General features: G+C 34.7%; 1 protein-coding gene across 1 annotated transcript in view; it reads left to right on the top strand.

Moving 5' to 3' along the window:
- Positions 1–1996: 1996 nt before the first annotated feature.
- The window catches only part of LOC115418661 (protein FAM163A), a 79031-nt gene continuing 53205 nt past the window's right edge, over positions 1997–27822 (top strand). Inside the window, exon 1 of the mRNA XM_030133200.1 lies at positions 1997–2085. The gene's annotated coding sequence lies outside the window, so the exon portion shown is untranslated. The remainder of the gene's footprint in view (positions 2086–27822) is intronic.

Raw genomic sequence — 27822 nt, 5'->3', positions numbered from 1 at the left:
AACCGAGGGATCCAAAAACAGGTCAAAAAACAGGCAGGCAAACGAACAAACGAGGTCAAAACGCTGGTCTGAACTGCTAGAGTTACAAACTGGCGAATGACCTAGGGGAGAGACAAGGTTTAAATACACAAAAGGGAGTGAAGACAACTAGACACAGGTGAAGCAAATCAGGGCGGAGACAGGTAATCAGAACAGAGGTCAGGATGAACGGGGAACAGGAAGTAAAGACGACAGACAAGACACATGAGGGAAAACTTAACAAAATAAAACAGGAAGTGACAAACAAAACATAAAAGACAGACAAGACCAGACTAGCGTCTGGCAGCAGGTATGACAGGCATCATAGAAGGTGTTTCCATTATTTTGTCCAACCCCTGTATATATATATATATATATATATAAATATATATATATTTATACAGGGTGGGGAAGCAAAATTTACAATATTTTGAGGCAGGGATTGAAAGACAGTGTATGACCAATTAGTTTATTGAAAGTCATGAGAATTTATTTGCCACAAGAAAATTTACATATGGGCAAAAGTTTCTGAAAAGGTATGGATAATAGTGTTAGGTATGATTATGACATCAATATATGTTTGGTTTGAAAACAATTGACGAAGTGCCTGCTGAGAAAAAAACAACTAAATGTTCATTGTAAATTTTGCTTCCCCACCCTGTATGTGTATATATATATATATATATATATATATATATATATATATATATATATATATATAAATTTTTAAAAATGTCTCAGGGAAAAAAACAATCAAACAAAAAAACTGTTGCATTATGCGGTTTCCAATCAAGACAATTGTTTAATGGAAAAAAGGTAAAAATTTCACTTTCCTGGGTCTCAGGAGGTTAATGCTGCTAATCTGATGTTTTCTCACATTTTAATATACTATAATACTAGCATTACTTCATCGTTCTTTACATTAGTACCGTTACTTCATCATTAGTACCATTACTTCATTGTTCCTTACATTAGTACCATTATTTCATCATTCCTTACATTAGTACCGTTACTTCATCATTCCTTTTAATGATGAAGTTTAATGGAAAAAAGGTAAAAATTTCACTTTCCTGGGTCTCAGGAGGTTAATGCTGCTAATCTGATGTTTTCTCACATTTTAAAATACTATAACACTAGTTATTACTCACTCAGATAATATGCAAAAAAAAAAAAACTCTGTTAATTACAGTCTAATAACAACTAGCAATTGATTTAGATAAAAGAACAGGAAAGTTACAGTAATGGTCTGAATGTCAGTGTATTATGGGATGGTGCATAAACGTCCACTGTGTTGGCTGATCTGGAACTAAAACAGCCAAACCCATGAATAAACAAGAGAACAGCTGGAGAACAACTGTCCACTGGAGTGACCACTGTGCATGAAAGGGTTAAAATACCATCCATCTCCATCCAAATGTACCGTGCCATAATTGGTTCCTTGCCAGGGAGGTTGAGTGTGATGCGGGGCGTCTCCTCCTCCTCCTCCTCCTCCTCCTCTCCTCTCCTCTCCTCTCCTCCTCCTCCTCCTCCTCCTCCTCCTCCTCCTCCTCCTCCTCCTCCTCCTCCTCCCAGTCCGGACGCCGTCATTCCTCTTCCTCATTCTTCACTTGTTGGATGCGTCCGTTTCAGTCTTAGTGTTTTTTCATGTCCTCCGGTGTCCGTTTGGCCCGTCGGAGTCCCGGGAACCCCACCGGCAGACGTTGAAGGTTAAACAGTGGCAGGAGTGCGTAAAATCCGCACGTAACGAAACCTTCTCTCCCATCCACAACTGGTTTTTCGCTCCCGTTTCTGCGCTGCGGTCCGGGTTTTCGGTGCCTGATTTCCGCCTCTTTCTGACCTCCAGTTTTCCGGTCCCACACCGGGCCGGGGTGGGTGGGTGTGTTTGGGTTTCCCCGTCGGCGCGGTGCGCTCTTGACTCCGGCTCATCCTTGGAGAAGTTCCGCCGCAGTCCCATGCGCGGCACTTCTCTGCTCTCCACCGGCTGCGAAAAGGATGCTGGGGTCTTTACCTGGTCAAACAGCACAGGATTAAGCCCAGATGGACAAACGGACCATGTAACCACATCAGGTACGTGCGCACATTTACGCATTGGTGCATTTAAACGGAAGCCTTTGGGTTGTGGGTCCAGTGTCAGTGGAGGCAGATCCCACAGGAGGGAGCTCCTCCTTTGAAGTCCCACTGATGAAAATGGAAAAGGTCAGAGGAATATGGGACTTCAGTTATCTTTCCACTTTAAATCTAATGTGAAATGTTCCCTTAAGGGCGCAGGAGCAGATTGAATCCAGCATCTCCACAGGAGCTGCAGTCTTGGGGGTTTAGCCATTTTGCTTTTGCTCTGATCTTTTTATTTTCCTTCGTTGGTTCAGTCATGTCTGGACGACCTGCTATTAACGCTCTGGATTTGGTTTAAAAAGTGCCGCTCAAGTTGTGGAGTAGGAGAACACAAAGTGAAGGTCTGGCATCTGAGGGTTTCACAGCTGGAGTCACAGGCTGGAGGGTTTGAACCCTTTAAAACCATTTGTATCGTATTTGCTACACCAGGTTCTGAGTAGGCTGTGTATCGGCTGTGTACTTCATCATTCCTTACATTAGTACCATTACTTCATCATTAGTACCATTACTTTATCATTCCTTACATTAGTACCATTACTTCATCATTCCTTACATTAGTACCGTTACTTCATCATTAGTACCATTACTTCATCCTTCCTTACATTAGTACCGTTACTTCATCATTAGTACCATTACTTCATCATTCCTTATATTAGTACCATTACTTCGTCATTAGTACCATTACTTCATCATTAGTTCTGTTACTTCATCATTCCTTACATTAGTACCGTTACTTCATCATTAGTACCATTACTTCATCATTCCTTACATTAGTACCATTACTTCATCATTCCTTACATTAGTACCGTTACTTCATCATTAGTACCATTACTTCATCCTTCCTTACATTAGTACCGTTACTTCATCATTAGTACCATTACTTCATCATTCCTTATATTAGTACCATTACTTCATCATTAGTACCATTACTTCATCATTAGTTCTGTTACTTCATCATTCCTTACATTAGTACCGTTACTTCATCATTAGTACCATTACTTCATCATTCCTTACATTAGTACCATTACTTCATCATTCCTTACATTAGTACTGTTACTTCATCATTAGTACCATTACTTCATCCTTCCTTACATTAGTACCGTTACTTCATCATTAGTACCATTACTTCATCATTCCTTATATTAGTACCATTACTTCATCATTAGTACCATTACTTCATCATTAGTTCAGTTACTTCATCATTCCTTACATTAGTACCGTTACTTCATCATTAGTACCATTACTTCATCATTCCTTACATTAGTACCATTACTTCATCATTCCTTACATTAGTATCGTTACTTCATCATTCCTTACATTAATACCATTACTTCATCATTCCTTACATTAATACTGTTACTTCATCATTAGTACCATTACATCATCATTCCTTACATTAGTACCATTACTTCATCATTCCTTACTTTAGTACCATTACTTCATCATTAGTACCATTACTTCATCATTCCTTACATTAGTACCATTACTTCATCATTAGTACCATTACTTCATCATTCCTTACTTTAGTACCATTACTTCGTCATTAGTACCATTACTTCATCATTCCTTACATCAGTACCATTACTTCATCATTAGTACCATTACTTCCTGGTACCTAACAAAGCAGGTCCACTCACTGTTCATGCACAGGTGGACCTTCCAGACCCTGTAGACCACATCGGACCTCAGACTGTTGACTCACTGTCCTGACTGGCACTGCAGCTGTCACTGTCTTGTAATGTATGTAGAAATTACCAAAAATAGTCACTTGCCAGCTAAAGGGTTAAAAACCTGTTGTGGGAGGGAATTTGCCCTCAATGGCTCCTTAAAGTCATTTGAAAAAACTTGAAGACCTCTCTTAAATTATATCGAAACCTTGACATCTCTGCCTGATTGTGATGACTGAGCCCCCCCCCCACCCCCACCCCCTTTTTTTATTTTCTATTTTTTCTATTTTATTTTAATTACTTATTTTTCTTAATTTCTTTTTTTTTTTTATTTCGAATTTGGAAACAATGCGAGCTTCCTGATTGCAACTAATTGTCTTCATTGCACAACATAATATAGAAATGAAAATGAAAGGAAGCAATAATACACACACAAAAAGAAAAAGAAAAAAGAGTCACATTTGAAAAGGAGTGAGAAGAAGTATGGCTTATTAGCTCTCACCCCTTTGTCAATTAAACAGTTGTATTCTGTACTGATCACGTGTCAATATTGGATTTACATTAAGAATTGTCTTCTGGATTGTGGGAGGGATAAAAAGAAAAATGAAAGAATGGAAGTCCTTTTTATCACATTGCGCTGTCATGCTGTTGCCTGTGAAATTGTTTCCAATAAAGAAAGTTAATTAAAAAAACAAAACAAAACTGTTTTATATGACCTGATACGTATTTTCTGCCCCCTGGTGGATTATCGTCCCACTGCAGCCAATGGAAAAGCCTTTTTTTGGTTGAAAATGGAAAAATTTGGAAAAATATTGAAATTATGTTGCCATTTAGGGGAAATGAAAAGGCTGTGAAAAGTTTTATGCAAAAAAAAAAAAAAACTCCTGAAATGTTCTATGTTTTCAAAACATTACTGGCAAAATGTATGTTTGTATCTAAAGTTAACGTTGTGAGCAAAAAGTTGCCAAAAATGCCCAATGTATTGAATGTGATACAAAACATATATCATAAACAAAATTATATGGAAGTAAGTGTTTTAACCTAAAAACAGGACAGAGGGGCTAAAAATTCAAACCAGATGTAGACTAATGTTATGAAGCAAGTTTGGAAGCACTTTGGGTCTATTTTAAAAATAAATATTTATGGAAATAAAAGAAACTATTTTTCAGATGACGCATGTATACAAAAATCCGCAATTAATATGGTAAACAAAAGGACACAAAAATTACACACTACTATTTTTTTGAATAGTGTTTTATTCTGTCACAGATACATTAAATTGTTATTGAATGTGTGCCATTTAGTATCTATCTATCTATCTATCTATCTATCTATCTATCTATCTATCTATCTATCTATCTATCTATCTGTCTGTCTGTCTGTCTGTCTGTCTGTCTGTCTGTCTGTCTGTCTGTCTGTCTGTCTGTCTGTCTGTCTGTCTGTCTGTCTGTCTGTCTGTCTGTCTGTCTGTCTGTCTGTCTGTCTGTCTGTCTATCTATCTATTCATTTTGGGAATCAAACTAATTATTCAAGGCACAACGTTTCACAAAAATGGCCGCTGTTGCAAAACCGTTTGCGATTTTTTGTGTTTAAATGTTCAGATTCTGCATGTAACACAAGTGGACACAATGGGTTTATCATGTTAATTTTCCTTGAAGATCACATATACATAGTGATAATTACTGTCATTTATTTGTGTTTAGGATATATTTTGATTTGACAGCTAAATAAAACACAAAAATGTTAGTGTTTCTACCTAATTTCACTTCTGTTGTTTTTGACACTCATCAAAAACTTTATCATTACACCTAGGGGTGTAAGAAAATATCGTTTCTGCAATATATCGCAATATTTCATTTCACAATACTGTGTCGATATTAAAAAGTACTGTATCGATATTTTTAGGTATTTATTCAAAAGCAGATATTGTGGAGGTTCATTTTTGTTGATATCTTATTTATTATTATATAACACCCTTTTATTAAATAATGTTCATTCCTTTGTTGGGATTGAACTAAAATACCGTTCTGATGTTAGTTCTGAACTAATAGAATATGAACATTTGAACAGGATCTTAAACTGCAATGTCTGTAAAACAGAATTTAAGTTTGAACACAGGAACATTTTGTGATATAGCATTAGATCCTGTTGTGATCGAATAAAAATGTGTTTAGTATTTGTGCAGATTTCTGGTGTAATTCAATTCTTCCAGGAAATAATCATTTTAAAAAAGAAACAAACAAAAAATTGCCTTTTTAACAGTATCATGATATATCGTGATATATCGTATCATGATCCTAGTATTGTGATTTGTATTGTATCACCAGATTCTTGCTAATAGCGCTAGTTAACATGGAAACTATGGGAACAGGTGATGCGTTTATTCCACAGAACATGACATTCCCACTGGTTCCATTAACTACAGTATAAAATGACACATGCCATTTGTTGTGAGGCTGTATCTCAGAGGTGTCAAACTCATTTATGTTTAGGGACCACATTCACCCCAATATGATCTGAAGTGGGCCGGACCAGTGAATTAATAACATAACAATATGTAAATAATGTCAACTCCAAACATTTCAATGTGTTTCATAGTGAAAAAAGTAAAATTACATTGTGGAAATGTTTACATCTATAAACTGTCCTTTTAAAAATGTGAGCAGCATGAACAACCATAAAAAAACTGAAATTTATGAAGAAAAATAAGTGCAATTTTAACTATATATTGCCTCTGCTTATCATTTGTAAATGTGCATTACAACTTACAGATCACAATGGATCTGCAAATGAACAAAATATTTTAGTAACTGGCAGAAAATTAGTAAAATTACACTTAATTCTCTTAACACATTTCTAGTTTTTCATATTTTTTGTGACAGGCTAGTTTGTAAATTTACACATTATTATGTAATTTCACTTTTTTACACTAAAACAGAGGAAAAATTTGGAGTTGTCATTATTTGTAGGTTTTTATCCAATCCAACTTTATTTGTAAAGCACTTTAAAACAACCGCAGTGGACCAAAGTGCTGTACAGAAGAATAATTAAAACCAAAATAGAAGAATAAAATACAGAAATAGATTTAAAGACATAGAAACTGTACATAAAAGAAAAAAGTGCTATACAGAAGAATAAATAAAACAGATAAAAGAATAAAATACAAGAATAGATTAAAAAGCCATACAATTTAAAACATAGATAGATAGGTAGATAGGTAGATAGGTAGGTAGGTAGGTAGGTAGGTAGGTAAATAAATAGGTAAATAAGAACAATAAACCACTATCAAATAGAAAACAGTAGAATAAAGATAGTACCTTTATGATAGTATTTTACTAATCTGACCCACTTTGAGACTAAAGTAGGGCTTTTTTTGGACCCTAAAGTAAAACGATTGACTGTTAATATCTTGAGTGTAACTTTTGTTTTTCATAAATTCATCCCACAGGCCGGATTGGACCCTTTGGCGGGCCGGATTTGGCCCCCGGGCCTCATGTTTGACACCTGTGCTCTATCTGCTGCTGCAAATATTTACAGTAAAATTACATGACATTGATGTAAAATTACAAAAACAAACCTTTTTTTTTTTTTTTTAAACAGAAGTCAGTATGTGAAGTGGACTGATCCCCACGTTCAGTCCCGGCAGCTGATTCACTGCTGCTTTGACCCATTTCTCACAGTAGGAGGCTGGAAAATGCAGCTTGACTAAATGACTGTAGAGCATCTTTTCTATATCCTCCTGTCTCTGCCCGCCCTGAATACTCGCACACCGACACACAAACACACACACACCCCACCCCCCCACCTTATACACACTCCTTCACCCCCAGTGGCTGTGATACAACAGGAAGTGGGCTGATTTCCCAGAGGAGTCTGCAGTCAGGGCTGTCACAGCTAAGCCAGCAGCAACAGACAAACTGTATTTAATACACAGGTTGGATAATGGCGCACCGTGCCAGCAGATCAAAACACTGAAATCACAACTCACTGCTTGGAACATTTTTCCTGTCGGTGACTTGTGCTGCAAGAGCCGCTGTGGCTGGAAAAACTAAATAATTCATTGACTTAAGTAGTAGGGCTGGGAAATGAAATACATGAGGATAATTATCATGATCTCACTTTAAATCATTTTATATTATGTTGTGTTAATTTTCCTTGAAGATCACGGATACATACATTATATATATTGATAACACTGGTCAACAACAAATTTATTGTTTAAGTTTTTTCAGCTGATTTAGGATAATTTTGGTGTACTGAATCCAAAAATCACATTCATTTTGCTGAACTATGCTACATATTGGCTTTTTAACATTTTTGCTTACATTTATGGGCATTTTCACATCATACGATGCAAAATTCTTTCATATTTCTTGCAATAAACGAGTTCTGAAGATTTTACTTTTGCCAATTTATGATTTTTTTTTTAATATTACAGGTGAATGAAATGCCTTCGACTAGAAGATCTTGCAAAAATAAGCCTGATGTATTCTGCTACATCTGCAGTGAATACATAATAAATAATAAATACATTCTGTTAGAAAATGATTTTTTTTCCTCTTAAAACCTATTTTGGGTGAGAACTATATAAAAAAATGAATTGATAAAGTCACAAAAATGTAATCAATTTTGTGAGAAGATCAAATTTTTCAAAATCAAATTAGCAAAAAAACCTGACCTGATTGAGAAAAACAGATGTCATCTTTGGATTCAGCGGTGCAAAATGGTCCTAACTCAGTTGAAAAAACCTAGACAACTTGCAAAAAAAATTATTTTGTAACCCAGTGTAATTACAGTAATTTATTTGTTTTTAGGGTTAATTGTGATTGTACTGCTAAAAAATACACAAAAATGTCAATGTTTTTACCTAATTTCAAACTGATCAAAAACTTTAGCATCTTCAACAACCATCTTCAATATTCCACGTCAAGATTTGTAAAATTTTTTGAAGTTCACAACCTGAAATAAGTGTCTTTAAGTTTCGCTCAGGACCAAAAATCAGCCTTGCAGCATTTTCATGGGAAATATTTTTAATGTAATTTGATATCGATGATTGTCACGATAAATTTTACTTCATTATTTTTCTTGAGATTAGGGATGTAACGATATGAAAATTTCATATCACGGTTATTGTGACCAAAATTATCACGGTTATCATTATTATCGCGGTATTATTGAAATAGTGCTCAAAATGTTCAAAAAATGCTTATACACACACCGAAATAATTTAACCAAGTTGTATTTAAAAAATAAATAAATAAATAAAATAATTGGCACAATGTACTTTCTGTTGGAAGAAACATTCAAGTATTAACCCTTAGTGGTCTGAGCTTTTTTTGGCCATTTTTCAGTACTTTTCATTTTGCCTTTATATACTATATAAAGAAATGTTTATTATACTCATGTTTGGGATCTTTTTTTTTTCAGCACAACTTCATCTATCTCATCTGCCTATTATTTTTTTCACTTTAACCTACTATAAAAACATAAAAGGCCAGAAAACACAAAAAAAATATAAAATCCGATTTGAAAAATGTATATAATTTATTGCATAAATAGCACAAAGATGCTTAACGAACCTTTTCAAAGACTTTAAAAGTGAATATTGGTTCCAAATATTTGGTATATAAAATTAAAATTGTAATAAATTAAAACTATACTTAAATATTTGACATAAAAGTATATCTTTACATAGGCGTTTTTTCCCCTAAAAGTGCGGTAATCAAACACGGTTATCACGATAATTAGAATTCAAACGGTAATACTAACCGTCTGCAATTTTACCATTATACCATTTTATCATTATACCGGTAATCGTTACATCCCTTACTTGAGATTTTTGGAGTCGAGTAGAAGTTGAGGAAACCAGATGGTTATTTGTGGTTTTAAATTATCAGTTAAACAAATTCCAAGTAAATAAATGTACAAGAAGACAAATGAAATATGAACTTGACTCACTTTAACCTGGTTCAGCTCAGCTCGGTTTGGCCGCTAGCATGAAGCATGTCTACGACAGGGGTAGAAGACGGTCAACACAGCTGGTCATTCTGGAGGAGGAAAAATCTAAAACTGCTTTAATTCCCTAAATTAGGCCTTATATTCAAGTTTCCAGGTAAGAATATAGTTGTTTAGACTCAAATCTGTGGTCAGTTTATCAAGATCGAGCCAACTTGGAAACATTTTTAGACATTTTTCACCAGTTTTGCTTAAAATTCCTTTTATTCCTACATTTATTAGAATATTATCCTCTGAATTTTGCATGTTTTCCCAGTGAAAGTCATCTATTTTCTTATGTTTAATGTATTGATTATGTCGATGTTCATAAAAGCTTAGCATAACGTCTAAGTAAAAAAAAACAAAAGGTAGTTTTTCAGTCAAATCTCTCATTAACTGAACATAAACCCAGTGTGTCCATCCACTGTCACTGATCCATCCATTGATCAATGAGAAAAATACACTTGGTAAGATTTAGATTTTTTTTTCCAGTGTACAGATCTAAACTGTTCATCCAATAATCCTATCAATACATCTAAATAATTGTTAAATACAGTTCTTCATCTTTTCACAGTCATCAGATATGACCCATTTGGACGTTCAGAGGCTTCGCAGTTACCGTGGAAACACCATCATCTTCTCCAACATTGATTCACCAGTAAAACCAGTGGAGTTGGATCAATGACAGTGGATGGACACACTGGGTTTATGTTCAGTTAATGAGAGATTTGACTGAAAAACTCCCTTTTTTTTTACTTTTGACTTAACTCTGAGCTTTTATGAGCATCACAGAAATGACAAAAATACACTTAGCAAGATTTAGATTTTTTCCAGTGTCATTGTTTGTCTATATGTCACTGGTCTACAAGGAAAATGCTTCCAGAATAAAAGTAATGAAATTTTACCACATGAGAGTCACTGATAAAGAAAAATCAAGTCAAAACTGCTGGTTGGCTGAACTTTCCAAGTTACAGCCTCGGGTCAAAATGTGAAATTCAAGAATTAACGAGAGAATGGGTTTGACTCAAAGGAATATTTGTCTCAGAGCTACAAGATCTACTTCAAAACACTGTCTGCACATTAGAATACATTCACTTTACAGGTTCTACTTAGTGGAAGATTTATAAAACTACAGTCTACTCTCGTTATACCGCCAACTTCCGTTCACGGCCAAATTGGCGGTATAGCGAAAATGGTGTTACAACGGGTTGCGTCCATAATGTGCATGTCTTTACTATATGATGTCTATGCTGCCTCCGTTAACCCGTTCTAATTGCGTTTCTAAATAAATCTTGATTCTGTTATGTTGTAAGGGATCATTTAAAGTGGGGAAACATTTTAAGCATTATTATACAGCGTCGGGAAATGACACCCCATCATCTTGAGGCTTTGGCTTAATCCCACGTCCTCTTCCCGACATCCTGACCTACTGAGTGTTCTGCGATAAATGAACGGTGGCCGTTCCGTAGACCTACTCGTAGCTTGTCGCGATCAGCGTCTGGCGCGTTTGTTTCAGTGCATTGTTAAAATTTATGTGTACTCGATGGCAATCACGCTGGCGGTATAACAGTCGGGAAATCAATGGTATAAGTGTTGTTTGTGCATGGAACTGGGCTGGCGGATGGCGATAGGCGGAAATGGCGGTAGCTAATGGAATAATGCATTGGGGATTTTTGTGCAATGGTTTTGGTTGGCAGTGAGCGAAAATGGCGGTATAACGGCGGGCGGTTTAACGAGAGTAGACTGTATTATATAAATGTACATGAACCAATATATATGTGTGTAATAACACTGTATCATATACCTTGAAAACATCAGCAAACCGGTACTTTTGTCATTTATTTTCCAATTAATCTTATTAAAATACATAACATTTAGCACATTTAATGTCTGAAGCAAATCATTTCTAAAAAATTGTAGACCAGTGTGTTCAGCCCTGCGATGAACCGGTGACACGTCCAGGGTGAACCCCACCTTCACATATAAGTAGCTGGGATAGGCTCCGTGTGACCCGTGTGACCCCCGTGACCCTAGTGAGGGTGAAGCGGGTTCAGAAAATGAAAGAATGAGACAATTAGATCTTATTTTGGACTCATCTGAACCCACTGGACCAACTCGGTGTCAGTGCTCATGGTTTCATCAGTATTTGACTCGTACACTCAGTGCGTCTAAAGCAGGCAGATGTTTTTTAATCTAACGTAGATGCTCATAGTTTTGCTGATGCTGCAGCGTCAGTGTTTTTATCCTTGGTGGATAAAACATCTCCGACTAAAATATACATTAAAGAATCCCATAATGGTGTGAGAGGCGCGGCTGGTGTAAATGAAGTCGTCCATGAGTATGAGATGAATTATGAGGGGGGGTTAAATGTGACCCTCACCTCATCTGCAGACAGGACTTCCATGAGTATCTGTGCTTAAACTTTATGGGGACGTGGTGTAAGGAATACTTTGGCTAAATGAAAACCTCCGCTGCCAGAGGAGACCGACTGTACGTTTAAAGTTCTACTGTGAGATGTGGACGCATACGAGTCATTTCTTATAATAATAACAATAATTATAATAATAATAATAACAACACTGGTCTACAATTTTTTAGAAATGATTTGCTTCAGACATTAAATGTGCTAAATGTCACGTATTTTAATAAGATTAATTGGAAAATAAATGACAAAAGTGCCAGTTTGCTGATGTTTTCAAGGTATATGATACAGTGTTATTACACATATATATTGGTTTATGTATATTTATATAATACTTTTATAAATCTTTCACTAAATAGAACCTGTAAAGTGAATGTACAGGGTGGGGAAGTGAAATTTACAATGAACATTTAGTTGTTTTTTCTCAGGAGGCACTACGTCAACTGTTTTGAAACCAAACATATACTGATGTCATAATCATACCTAACACTATTATCCATAGCTTTTCAGAAACTTTTGCCCATATGAGTAATCAGGAAAGCAAACGTCAAAGAGTGTGTGATTTGCTGAATGCACTCGTCACACCAAAGGAGATTTCAAAAATAGTTGGAGTGTCCATAAAGACTGTTTATAATGGAAAGAAGAGAATGACTATGAGCAAAACTATTACCAGAAAGTCTGGAAGATACTATTAAAGAAGAATGGGAGAAGTTGTCACCTGAATATTTGAGGAACACTTGCGCAATTTTCAGGAAGCGTGTGAAGGCAGTTATTGAGAAAGAAGGAGGACACATAGAATAAAAACATTTTCTATTATGTACATTTTCTTGTGGCAAATAAATTCTCATGACTTTCAATAAACTAATTGGTCATACACTGTCTTTCAATCCCTGCCTCAAAATATTGTAAATTTTGCTTCCCCACCCTGTATTCTAATGTGCAGACAGTGTTTTGAAGTAGATCTTGTAGCTCTGAGACAAATATTCCTTTTGAGTCAAACCCATTCTCGTTAATTCTTGAATTTCACATTTTGACCCAAGGCTGTATCTTGGAAAGTTCAGCCAACCAGCATTTTTGACTTGATTTTTCTTTATCAGTGACTCTCATATGGTAAAATTCATTACTTTTATTCTGGAAGCATTTTCCTTGCAGACCAGTGTAATAGTAATAGTGTAATAGGAGAGCGCAGACCTCCGCCAAGACAGAACCCCCCCCCCCCCATCACCACCAAAATTGAATAATTTCTTCCTTGTGCCAGTATCAACATTTCCTGAAAATTTTGTGAAAATACGTCCATAACTTTTTGAGTTATCTTGCTAACTAACAAACAAACCAACATGCACGCAAACACACAAAGCAAAGTGATCACAATACCTCCTGGCAGAGCTAATAATAAAACATTTTATTTGTATAGTGCTTTTCATTGAACTCAGACACTTTACATAAAGCAGATAAAACAGAAACCAAACACATAAAAAAGATTTTAAAAAAATAGGACCAATGGCCCTGTAGCTTACCGGCCAAATTCAAAGCTGTGGGAAATGTATCCAGATGCCATTTATTATCACCCAGTTCTGTGTGTTTATTCTATTACAGAAATAGCCCATGTTTTGGTCATATTCCAATCAGATCTGTCAAAAATTCAAATTCCAACTTGATATCATTGATACTGATTTATTGGATCAATCCACTTCCTATCTGTTATAATGGGAAAATTTTTCAAAGTTGCACCAAATCCAGAATCAGATCCAGATCCAAATAATTTCAATCCCTTGTGTTGACATCATCATACAGAAGCTGTATACCAAGTTTGAAGTCAATCAGAACTGGAGTTTGGGAGAAAAAGACAATTGAAATTTTTTCCCCAGAAGAGCCCATGTTAAATTTTCTGTAAGTTCCCGGATCCAGAAGAAGATCCTGATCAGCATGTGGACATTATGTTTTGGTCATCTCCCCATCAGGGCTGGACTGTAGAAATTTCCACTGGATATCATTTATATTTACTGAGTTATTGCATCCATCCACTTCCTATCTGTTATAATGGGGAAATGTTTCAAAGTCACACCAAATCCAGAATCAGATCCGGATCCAAATAATTTCACTAACTTTTGTTGACATCATCATACAGAAGCTGTATAGCAAGTTTGAAGTCAATTGGAACTGTAGTTTCAGAGAAGAAGACGGTTGAAATTTTTGTGACAGACGACAACGACGCTGGACGCCGCATGACGACAACAGTTTACGGCCTGTCAGCTGGTAAGCTAATAAGCTAAAGAGCAGATGCAAAAGGCAGATATTTGAATATAAAACAATTAAACATTAAAAGCAATCTTAAATAAGTGAGTTTTTAAAAGGGATTTAAAGGTGTTGAGGTCAACATCTTAAAGTAAAGCTGTGTTTTTAACCCGTAAAGACCTTTGTATTTTGCAGGTATTTAGGATTGTATTTAATTTGCTGATCAGATATTCATAAAAGATCAGATTTAAAGTTGACTGATATAATATCAAAAGCAAGAAAAGAAGAAATAATGACTTTTCCTGCAAAGATATCAATAACTGAATATAAAAACAAGTGTCTCCATCCACTGTCACTGATCAAACTCCATGGGTTTTACAACCTTATTTTGTTCATTTTCATTAATTTTAGTTGGTATTTTATTTGTTTTTGTTCATTTTTGTAACTTATTTTGTTTATTTTTATACATTTTGTTGCACATTTTATAATTTTTCTTCAATTTTGTTCAATTTTTTGGCTTATTTGGTTCCTTTTTTGTTGTTGTTGTTGATTTGTTTTTATTTTGTTCATTTTATTGACCACTTTTTTTTTTTGTCTTTATTTGGGTCAATGTTTGACAATTTGGCTATTATTTATTATTTTGCAAGTTATTACTCATTTTGATTCATTTTATTTATTTATTATTTAACATGAACCAAGTGTCTCCATCCACTGTCATTTATCAAACTCCATGGGGTTTACAACCTTATTTTGTTCATTTTTATTAATTTTACTTGCTATTTTATTTGTTTTTATTCATTTTGTTACTTATTTTGTTTATTTTTTTCTACATGATGATGGACATTTTATAATTTTTCCTCAATTCTGTTGAATTTGGCTCCTGTTATTTATTTATTTTTTTGATTTATTATTTGTTTTTGTTCATTTTATTGACCATTTTGGCAGTTTTTGTTTGTTTTTTTGTTTTTGGGGTTTTTTTTGGTCTTAACTCTATTTGAGTCCATTTTTTTCTTATTTTTCTCACATTATTTATAATTTATTTTTCGTTTTGATTCATTTTATTTATTATTTAACATGAATCAAGTGTCTCTATCCACTGTCATTGATCAAACTCCATGGGTTTTACAACCTTATTTTATTCATTTTTATTAATTTTACTTGGTATTTTATTTGTTTTTGTTCATTTTGTTACTTATTTTTTTTATTTTTCTGCATTTTGTGGCACATTTTATATTTTTTCTTTAATTTTGTTCAATTTGTGGCTTATTTGGTTCCTATTTTTGTTGTTGTTGTTGATTGGTTATTCATTTTTGTTCATTTTATTGACCACTTTTTTTGTCTTTACTTCCGTCAATTTTTGGCTTATTTTTCCCCACATTATTTATTATTTTGCAAGTAATTATTTATTTTGATTCATTTTATTTATTATTTAACATGAACCATGTGTCTCCATCCACTGTCATTTATCAAACTCCACGAGTTTTACAACCTTATTTTGTTGATTTTTATCAATTTTACTTGGTGTTTTATTTGTTTTTGTTCATTTTGGTACTTATTTTGTTTTTTTTGTTTTTTTTGTTTTTTTTTACATTTTGTTTCACATTTTATATTTTTTTTCTTCAATTCTGTTCAATTTGTGGCTTATTTGGTTCATGTTATTTATGTTTTTGTCGATTTATTATTCATTTTTGTTCATTTTATTGACTACTTTTTTGTCTTTATTTGAGTCAATATTTGAGTCAGTATTTTTCTCACATTATTTATCATTTATTTGCGTTTATTTTATTTATTATTTAGCATAAACCCAGTGTGTCCATCCACTGTCATTGATCCAACTCCATGGGTTTTACTGGTGAATCAATGTTATAGAAGATAACGGTGTTTCCATGGTAACTACGGAGCCTCTGAACGTCCAAATGGGTCATATCTGATGACCATGAAAAGATGAATAACTGTATTTTACACCAATTATTTACATGTTTTGATCGGATTAACGGATCAGCAGGTATTAGACAGTTTAGATCAGTAGATGGTGTTGGTTGCCAGTGTCTGTTTTGGGACTTTAAGGGTTAAATAAATGTAAATGTGTGGTGTCTCTGGGTGCAGACTCTACTGTACTCCTGCCTTTAGTTGTAAAACCATGTCTGCTTCCTGGTGCTGACACTCGACTAATGTATTCTCTGGGACAACATGCATAAAAGAGGGCTTTAAGTTGTGGTGTGTGTGTGTGTTTGTTGGGTTGAGCTGGGGTGGGTGGTGGGTGGGGGGGTTCTCAAACTACCCTGGGAAAGGGAAAGTGTTTCAGTGTTTTAGGAGCGCTGTGTGAATTATTGAATAGCCCTCAAGGTTCTCCTGCTGCTGGATTGGTATTTACTTGCGATACAGTCGACTGTTCTGTAGTCACGCATTACCTCTTTCATGCATGAATTATGGAAAAAAGTCTCTGGATTCTTTTTAACATTGATTTTATTTCTCAAAATTAGGCTGAAGTTGAAATGCATTTTGAATTTTTTTAAAAATATGGTTTTTTTAAGGAGATATTTAACCTCCTGAGACCCAGGAAAGTACACTGGTTTGGCTTTTAATTATTATTATTATTCAGTTATTTTATTTGGTATTAGTTTATTGTTCTTATTTGTTGTTGTTTTTAATTGTACAGCTTTTTATGTTTTAATTCTTGTATTTTCTTCTTTTATTTAGGTTTTATCTATTTTTCCTTATTTTTATTTATTTTATTTTATTTTTACAGTTGTTCTTTGTCTTTTAATCTATTGTATTTTACTTTGTTCTTTTGTTTGTATGTTTGTTTGTTTGTTTGTTTTTTCTGTACAGCACTTTGGTCCACTGTGGTTGTTTTGAATGAATGAATGAATGTTTATTTCAGTTAAATACAAAATACAAAACATATACATATTTTAAAAAAACCAACAACAACAACAACAAAACAAAACACATACATATTAAAAAACAAACAAACACAAAATTAACATATTTTGTAACTGAAAAAGGAAGAAGCTGAAGCCGGAGGCTTATTTCTGCTTCTCCTATTCACATCCTTAATTCACGTCTACACCCGTAGTTGCAGCAGGTAAATACTTAAACACAAATTATACTACATTCAGTGTTATAAATCATTTTGTAATCATATTACTTTCATAGCCCTTCAGAATTTGACAAATTAAAGTCTTTTTGAAACTCAACAGTGAGCTACACAATTTCACTTCATCCTTCAGTTCGTTCCATAGCTTGACACCAATAACTGAAACACTGTGATATTTAACGTTTGTTCTTACTTTACCTTTTTCAAACACAAACATCCCTCTTAAATTATAATGTCCTTCTCTTAACTTAAAAATTTTCTGAATACAAAAAGGAAGGTTTTTACTTTTAACGCGAAACATAAATTCCATTGTTTTTAAATATACAATATCAAAAAATTTTAGTAAACCAGATTCTACAAAAAGTGGATTACTTGATTGGAGATAACCAGCTTTGTTTATGACTCTAATAACTATTTTTTTGGAGTTTAATTATCGGGTCTAAATTAGTTTTATACACATTGCCCCATATTTCCACACAGTATGACATATATGGCATTACAAGTGAACAGTACAACATATGCAAACATTTTTTGTTAAACAAGTCGAGAGTTTTATAAAGAATCGCAACAGCCTTGGACATTTTGCGTTTGATATATTCTACTTGTGGTTTCCAACAGAGTTTATGGTCAATAATCACTCCCAAACATTTTGTTTTAAAGTGCTTAACAAATAAAGTTGGATTGGATTTTTTATTTACATAATTGCCTATATAGAGGGAATGCACATATGTCACTTCCCCCCTTGGCCACGCCCCTCTAAGTCAGACTGAGTGGCAAAAACAAACCGGCTCAACATGGCGGAGCATAGCAGTAACTACAGCGAGACCAGGAAAAATGTGGAATACAACATGAAATTAAAGACAATTGGACTGGACATGGATCCATACAAGCTACCAAACAACAAGTGGTCTACGAACATTGATATGTGGACGGAAATCACCTATCCTGACATTTATATGAACCTGATTTCAACGCCGGGAAAATCCCCAATGCAAAGGCTGAAAGCATCCAAAAGACACAGAGTTGTTGACATCCTCGTCATCGTTAATTAGAGGATTCCAGCTGGTGAGTGCTTTAATTCAACATACTATTGTTTTGGAGGTTTTCTGTCAGTGCAGACGTATTTTCTTGGCGGTGATTTCCGCGGTGAAGGCCCAGCAGTAGTGCTCACAGTTCACTACTGATTTACTGGAGTTGAACCCTTAGTATTGACCAAAGTGAGTGGATGATCTACTGGTACTGTGGAGATTTAAGGAGAGTTCACATCAAATACTGGATCCAACACAGATCCAACAGCTGTGTGCTAGAGTAGCCCCTTATTTGGAAAACTAGGTTAGCCTCAGTTTAAGCTAGTTTACAAATCATGTAAAGCACAAGGTTCAGAATCACACGACTGAAGACAAAAACGTTTCAGTTATGAAACATAGAACTAAATGACAGATGCTAACATTGAGAGCTTTACTAAGAAGTAACGTTAGCCAAAACGATACGTAATTTAAGGTATGATTTTACACAAGAACACAGCATAAATTAACGGTACCTGACACGGATCCAGGTTTCATTACCTGGATTCCAGTTCTTTCTCTGAATTGCAGCGATCCATCTGCTTCTTCTGTCTTTGGCTTTAGGTCGCCACTAAAACGATAGCTCCGAGTGCTTTTTAAACATATTTGTGCGATCAATGGCACAACAGCTCTGCCCCATTTTTTAGATTGTTCTAAAGTTTTCGCAGTATTCAAGCCAAAGCCGCTACTCATCTCCCTCTTTCAGACACTCAGTGGACGGAACCGCGGTGACTTCCGCTAGCGGTGACGTCACGTGCGTACCCTCTATAGGAAACATCATGATGCAACAATTTTTTTCAGATGCATTTATGGAATATCTTTTGCAGTGAACGTTTTTTTTTTTTTTTAATAAAGCCGTGAAACTCTTGCACACAAAACGTTGACAGAAAACCCATAGCTCCTGTATAATGGAAAAAAGAGAGTTTTGATGAAATTGTCCTTTTTTTCCATTAGGCAAATTTTTATGCAGAACTTATATTTGTGCAATTTGCAGTCAATGGAAAAGCTAGTATTGACACGTGCATTACAAATTACACATCACAGTGGATCTACAAATACACAAAACATTTAATAACAGGTAAAATATTGTTAAAATTACTTACACTTAATTCTCCTAAGACATTTCATCTTCATATTTTTCAGGTTATTCATATTTTTACCTCCGCCAAGGAGGTTATGTTTTTGCCAGGGTTTGTTTGTCTGTCCGTTAGTGTGCAACATAACTCAAAAAGTTATGGACAGATTTTGATGAAATTTTCAGGGTTTGTTGGAAATGGGATAAGGAAGAAATGATTAAATTTTGGTGGTGATCGGGGGTGGGGGGGGCCCACAGGGGGGGCCACTGATCAGCCTTGGCGGAGGTCTGCGCTCTCCGAGTGCTTCTAGTTAGTTATATAATTTATCGTATATTTATTGCATAAATAACACAAAGATGCTTAACGAACCTTTTCAAAGACTTTAAAAGTGAATATTGACTCCGAATATTAGGTATATAAAATTGAAATTGTAATAAATTAAAACTATACTCAAATATTTGACGTAAAAGCAGATCTTTATGTAGCTGTTTTCTCCATCCAGGGTCCAAATCGCTCTTCTTCAGAAGGGGCCTCACCTCTGCTGTTTTAACGGCAGTGGGAAAGGTGCCCGTCTGAAGAGAGCAATTAACAATGTTTAAAAGCTCGCCTTCAAAGGATCCATAAAATAACTTAAAAAGTGATGTGGGAATTGGGTCTAAAAGGCAGTTGGTTGGGTTTACTTGGGAGAAAACTCTACCAAGTGTCTGAGCATCAATCAGGGTGAAACTGTCCAGTGTTTCATCAGGTGAAAGTAGACCCTCAGTCTGATTAAAAATGGTCTCCTGGACAGGTAAAATGCTGGATCTAATAAAATCGATTTTGCTACCGAAGTGGTCTCCAAAACTTTCACACAAGGAGTCAGTTGCGGGAGAGTGTCTGGTGACATCCGGGCTGATGAAATGGTCAACTGTGGAAAAAAGGAGTTTGGGATTATTAGGTTTAGGTTAGTTTATTTCAGACACAGACATAATACAAAACATATGAAACGAAAATAATAATAATAATTATAAACAATACACAATTAAAAAATCAAACAATAGAAAAATAATAATAATGATAAACAATACACAAAAAATCAAATAATAGGAAAAAAAAGAACAACTGTTATTTTTATGGGAAGATATGATATTAGCGAAATATGTGTTCCTAGCTTTTCTGACTGCCTTGTTGTATATTTGAAAAAGCCCTACTTCAGTCTCAAGTGGGTCAGATCAGTAAAATACTACCATAAAAACCTACAAATAATGACAATTCCAAATTTTTCCTCTGTTTTAGTGTAAAAAAAAAAAAGTGAAATTATATGAAAATGTGTAAATTTACAAACTAGCCTTTCACAGAAAATATGAAAAACTAGAAATGTGTTAAGAGAAGTAAGTGCAATTTTACTAATTTTCTGCCAGTTACTGAAATATTTTGTTAATTTGCAGATCCAATGTGATCTGCAAGTTGTAATGCACATTTACAAATGATAAGCAGAAGCAAAATATAGTTAAAATTGTTGTTAAAGGGAAGTTTTTCCTCGCCACTGTCACCAGTCACAAGTGTTTGCTTCTGGAGGATTCTGTTGGGTTTCTGTAAATTGGCTTAGAGTCTGGTTTTGACCAACTCTGTATGTAAAGTGTCATGAGATAACTTTTATGATTTGGCGCTATATAAATAAAATTTGATTTGATTTGTTAAAATATTTTTCTTAATAAATTTCACTTTTTTCATGGTTGTTCATGTTACTCACATTTTTAAAAGGACAGTTTATAGATGTAAACGTTTCCATAATGTAATTTTACTTTTTTCACTATAAAACACATTGAAATGTTTGGAGTTGGTATTATTTATATATTATTAAAACCTCTTTAGCCCTATCGGCCCACCTGCGGGCCGGAAAAATTACATTAACATTCATCTACTCTAAATATATAATAAATCAGGACAATGGATGTTTTTTTTCAACTTTTGCTCAAAGTTTAGACCCTAATGTTAATAAAAGTACATCAAAAGTGTATTTTAGTGCAAACTTTAATATTCAAACATGATTTTTAATGTTTGTGGGGTGAAATATACGCTATTAAAAATCTCCAACATGAATTAATTTTTTAATAATTAATTTATGCGTATCATTGTCAATCCAGCCGAAAAAAAACAGTCGAGGATAAAAAATTCCGATTTCTCTTTTAGTTTGTTACAGTTTACTCAGGCATAGTAATAGATACAGTATTTTAGACAATGGGAATAGATTCTGTGAGGTCTCTAAATGTCCATAGACACCAAGAACATCCATATGAACCTTATTATTGTGGAGGAATTCTTCATTTACTTTGGGTATGTCTGTTTAGGCGTTTTTCCCCTGAAAATATGGCCAGGTTAAACAGGTTAATTCACTGGTCCGGCCCACTTCAGATCATACTGGGGTGAATGTGGCCCCTGAACTAAAATGAGTTTGACACCCCTGACTTACAGTATGTGACCGGGATCTGATGATGTCGTCATGTGAGTGTGTGTGTGGATGTGAACACGGCTCTGAGGTACAGTGAGGATGAAGACGAGGATGAGGAGGACGAGGCCGGTTAGAGGAAGGCGTGTTGGCAGAGCCGGAGGCTTCTGGAACTGAAACGCTGTTATCTGCTAACGTGGCTGTAGCGCTGCTGAGTCTGGTGACTCATCAAAAATACACACACACACACACACACACACACGTACACTATATGGACAAAAGTATGTGGACATGTTAAATTCAGGTGTTTCTTTTCTAACAGGGGTACATGTAAATAATTGGTGTAAAATACAGTTCTTCATCTTTTCATGGTCATCAGATATGACTCACTTGGACGTTCAGAGGCTCCGTAGTTACCATGGAAACACCGTCATCTTCTACAACATTGATTCACCAGTAAAACCCATGGAGTTGGATCAATGACAGTGGATGGACACACTGGGTTTATGTTCAATAATAAATAAAATAAACCCAAATAAATGATAAATAATGTGAGAAAAATACTGACTAAAATATTGACTCAAATGAAGACAAAAAAAAAGTAGTCGATAAAATGAACAAAAATGAATAATAAATCGACAAAAAAAATACATAACATGAACCCATGGAGTTGGATTTTTTTGCTTAATTCAAGCAAAAAAAAAAAAGTCTGCCAATAAACCAAGTGAAAATTATCTTGGGAAGATTTCTTGAAATAAGATTTTCCAGATCTGTTGTCGAAAAATCAGTTCTTATATCTCACTGAAAAGAGATTCTGTCTTATTTTAAGTGTGATGAGATATTTGGACTAGAAATGAGAAAAATACACTTAGTAAGATTTAGATTTTTTTCCAGTGTACAGATCTAAACTGTTCATCCAATAATCCTATCAATACATTTAAGTAATTGGTGTAAAATACAGTTTGTCATCTTTTCATGGTCATCAGATATGACTCATTTGGACATTCAGAGGCTCCATAGTTACCATGGAAACGCAGTCATCTTCTACAACATTGATTCACCAGTAAAACCCATGGAGTTGGATCAGTGACAGTGGATGGACACACTGGGTTTATGTTCAGTTATTATTATTGGTGTCTTTTTCCTCAGTTTTTTCTGTTTTTAATATAATAATCCTCAACTTTATTCTGAGTTTTTATGAACATCTATATGATCAGTGAATTAAATACAGGAAAATACATGATTTTCACTGAAAAAAAGAGAAAAATACAGAGGATAATATTATAATAAATGGTGATAAATCACTTAAAGGTTAAATAGAGGGAGAAATTAATTTAGGAACTGCCACAATAGTAGCACTGGGTCTGTATGGGTTAATCAGTCTATTTTTGTAACAGATATTAGTAAAGTCACAGTCAGGAACAAGAAGTCACACGACACTTATTATTTTAATAAAGGTTTCTACGTGGACTTTGGTTTCCTGATGGATCAATATCAAGTCCAATCCATAATTCTGTCTAATCTGCACTATTTACTACAGCTAACCCTTTGACCTTTGGTTGTCAGTAAAAAATCCATTGCTCTGTTTGCGTTTTACTGCCCTGCTTCCTGAAAGGGGAGGCAAGGGGTATTGTTTTTGGTTCGGTTTGTTTGTTTGTTTCTTCTTAACACTTTAGCAGCAAAACTATTGGTTGAATTCAAACCAAATTGGGTTTATAGATTACATTATTACATTTTCTGAATCAGGTTCTGCTTTGCGATGCTTTCAAGGAACATTTTTGTAATACTTTTAGTACCTTTTAACCTCCTAAGACCCAGGAAATGTCAGCAAAGTACCAGCTTATTTTGTTTTTTATTAAATAAGTGCTTATATTGGAAACATCATGATGCAACAGTTTTTTCAGATGCAGTTTTTAAAATTTTTATGCAATGTCCTTTGTGGTGGACAGTTTTCTTTTTTTTTTTTTTTTGTATAAAGTTGTGAAAGAAAACCCATAGCCGGGTCTTAGGAGGTTAAAATAATGGTGATGTTTTATATGTATGTTCTTATTTAGTGTTTTATGTGTGGTTTTAGTACTGGCTTTTATTGTGTTTTATGTCTACTTTTTACCCCGCCCTCCGAAGGGGAGGCAAGGGGTATTGTTTTTGGTTCGGTTAGTTTGTTTGTTAACACTTTAGCAGCAAAACTATTGGTTCAGTTCAGACCAAATTGGGTTTGTAGATTGCCAGTGACCCCAAATAGATGTCATTACATTTTGGGAGAAGTAGGTCAAGTTAAAATTTTTTATGATTTAAAAAAAAAAAAAAAAAATTCCCATTTACTTATAATGGGCAAAATACATGCGAGGGGCGGGGTTTGTTGTGTCTGGCTCCAGTTGTTTAACCTTTAATTAACTAGGAAAAAGCTCATTGGGTTTTTAGATGTTTTTCTAATTGATTGAATTGGGTTCTGCTTTGAGATGCTTTTAAGGAACATTGTTGTTATACTTTTAAAATAATGGTGATGTTTTATATGTATATTCTTATTTAGTTGTTTTGTTTTTTTAATCTATCAAGTTTTTATTTATTTTCATTGTGCATCTCTAAAATTGCAATAGGGTCAAAACACGGTATTCGAAATCCCTGTGACGGGACATTTTAGAGAAAATTTGACAGATTAGTGTTGCTAAATGACCCACATTTTTACTTTTAAATTCATTTTTGCTTTAGTTGGACCATAAGGGATTATCCAAAACAAGCAGCTACTTTATATTGAAATAAATGTTGAAATGACAGTCAATTAAAGTATTTGACATAAAAGCATATCTTTATGTAGCCCCCCCCCGAACTGATGGCAACCCCCATACCAACCCAACCTGGATCTCAAAATGCGGAAAGTACAAATAAAAACAAATACACGTATATAGATGAAAATGAAAATAATTGACAGATATAAACAGATAGGTGTTCAGGAGAGTCATAGACAATTATGTTGCACTCTTTCTTTAACCAGAATGTAAACAGTCTTATTTAGTGTTTTATGTGTGGTTTTAGTACTGGCTTTTATTGTGTTTTATGAATACTTTATAACCCCCCAAAAAATAAATAAATAAATAAAGAGGAGGCAAGGGGTACAGTTTTGGTTCGGTTTTGTTTGTTTGTTAACAATTTAGCAGCAAAACTATTGGTTCAATCATTATCTTCCCATTTACTTAGAATGGGTGAAATACATGCGGGGGGGGGGGGGGGGGGGGGGGGGGGGGGGGCGTTTATAGCGTCTGGCTTCACTTGTTTAACCTTTATTTAACCAGGACGAAGCTCATTGGGATTAAAAATCTCTTTTTCATGAGTGTCCTGGCCAAGACAGCAGCAGCAGAGGTTACACAAAACAGAAATGACAGCCATACATCCACATTAAAAATATACATAAAACAGGTGGTGCCAGACACAACAAGCCCCGCCCCTCGCACGTATTTCGTCCATTATAAGCAAATGGGAAGATAATGAATTTCGGGGGTGGGGGGGTTATACTTAGTGTGCCACAAAATCTTGTATCATAAATTGTAAATTTCTGTCTCTTTTTTTGTATTGTATTTTTGGAGATGCACAGTGAAAATAAATTTAAAAAATTGATTAAAAAAAAACAAAACAAAAAAAAACACTGAATAAGAACATACATATAAAATGTCACCATTACTTTTTTTTTGTTTCATATTTTTATTGAAGTGTATACAAGAGAATTAAAGGTACATACAAATACCAGGGCACACTGATGTCAACATTAACTATGTTGGTAAACACCATTACATTTAGATTTACTTTTTTTTTAAGGAATAAAATAACAATGCAACCTGACAAACAATACAATGAAAATAATACTAAGACACAGTCTGAATAAAATAATTAAACTGGTGAAATAAACATAAGAAAATAAATAAATAAATAAATAAATAAATAAAAATAATAAAATAAATAAAAAAGGGGAAGGGAGTTGCATTGTCTCAAAAAAATCCATAAACGGTTGCCATTTATTGTAGAATTTGTTCCAGTTTCCCTGTTTTGAATATCTCTTTTTCTCTGCTTTTGAAAAGGACAGAACCTCCTTAATCCATCATGTGCTGGAAGGGGCTGTTGTGGATTTCTAATTGAGAAGGAGGTGGCATTTAGCACTCAGGGAGGTAAAAGCTATTACTTCCAGTTCTTTTGCAGAGTATTGGGTCGTCACCATTATTTTAAACAGTATTAAAATTATAACAATATTGTTCCTTAAAAGCATTTCAAAGCAGAACCCAATTCAGTCAATTAGAAAAACCTCTACATCCACATTTATCCTTTTCCCATTTGTTTAAAATGACTTTGAACGTATTAAAACAGACCAGTTCCTTTAGTTTTATCTCCCTCTTGTTTTGACTTTTGGAACTCGTACAGATAACAGATCCCTGGACCGCAGTGTTAAAACATCATTTTTTCTGCTTCAAACTTTCAGTTCTTCGTCGTCACTGCCCAGCTGTGTTTTATTTGTGGCATAAAAAAGCCGATCTTGTAACTTCTCTTTTACTCAAGCCTTGCTTTAAGGTTGAAAATCGACCCGCTCTTTGTTTTTTCTAATGCCGTCGTCCGTAATGAGCCCCAGAGAATACTATATATCATCGATATTACATGCAGTGAATAGCAATAAGTACAAAGGTCAGAGGTCACGGGACCCAGATGATATTCCTGTGGCATAAGGTGAACATGGAAAAGATTTGTGCTGGAATATATTTCTGTGTATGAATAAAACATGTCACATGGGTGTAATCCTGCTGACGTTTAAGAATTCGAAAGTGATCCATTTATTCATACGGTTCTACGGCTGTGTTCCACCTCCACCTGTTTTCACTGCCGTCACAGTTGATCCTGTTGTTGTAAGGGGAAACGACTGATCTGTCTTGGCAGAGGTCTGTGCTCTCCGCTCTCTTTTATTAAATAATGTTAGTTCCTTTGTTGGGATCGAACTAAAATACTGTTCTGATGTTAGTTCTGAACTAACAGAATATGAACATTTGAACAGGATCTGAAACTGTAATGTCTGTAAAACATGATTTCAGTTTGAACACAGGAACATTTTGTGATATAGCATTAGATCCTGTTGGGATCAAATAAAAATGTGTTTAGTATTTGTGCATATATCTGATGTAATTCAAGTCTTCAAGGAAATAATCACTTAAAAAAAGGAACAAACAAAAAATTGCCTTTTTAGCAGTATCGTGATATATCATATCGTGATCCTAGTAATGTCATTTGTATCGTCTTGCCAGATTCTCACCAATACACAGCCCTAGTCACTAGCCAAAAATACACTGATCTTAAGTGTCATTTTTGCATTTCTCAGTTTCCTCCCATGGGTCAGATCCAGTGGTGGCTGCTCATCTTTCAGACAGGGGAACCTCATTGTCGGCTTACATCAAAAAAATTGTCATGTTATTTAAACATAAATTCGTCCCTCTGCTCGTTTTTAAGGAAATGCTCAGTGGCCTTATCGTACCGAGTAGGCGTCTTTTCCAGGGACTGGACCAGTGTCCTCTGAATGTCCAGCAGAGCCATATGTATGACATTATGTTACATTGAAACAAGGAAGTTCAATGAGTGTGTTTTATTTACAGTGCAAGAAATGAATGAGTACTTTGGTAGTGATTTCTCTGATTTCACAGCAGAATGCGCAGCGGTATTAAACTGAACTGTGTCAGT

Source organism: Sphaeramia orbicularis, chromosome 4, assembly GCF_902148855.1.
Source record: "Sphaeramia orbicularis chromosome 4, fSphaOr1.1, whole genome shotgun sequence".
Lineage (NCBI taxonomy): Eukaryota > Metazoa > Chordata > Actinopteri > Kurtiformes > Apogonidae > Sphaeramia > Sphaeramia orbicularis.
The sequence above is the reverse complement of the archived record's forward strand: the minus strand, read 5'-3'. Positions and strand labels throughout refer to the sequence as shown.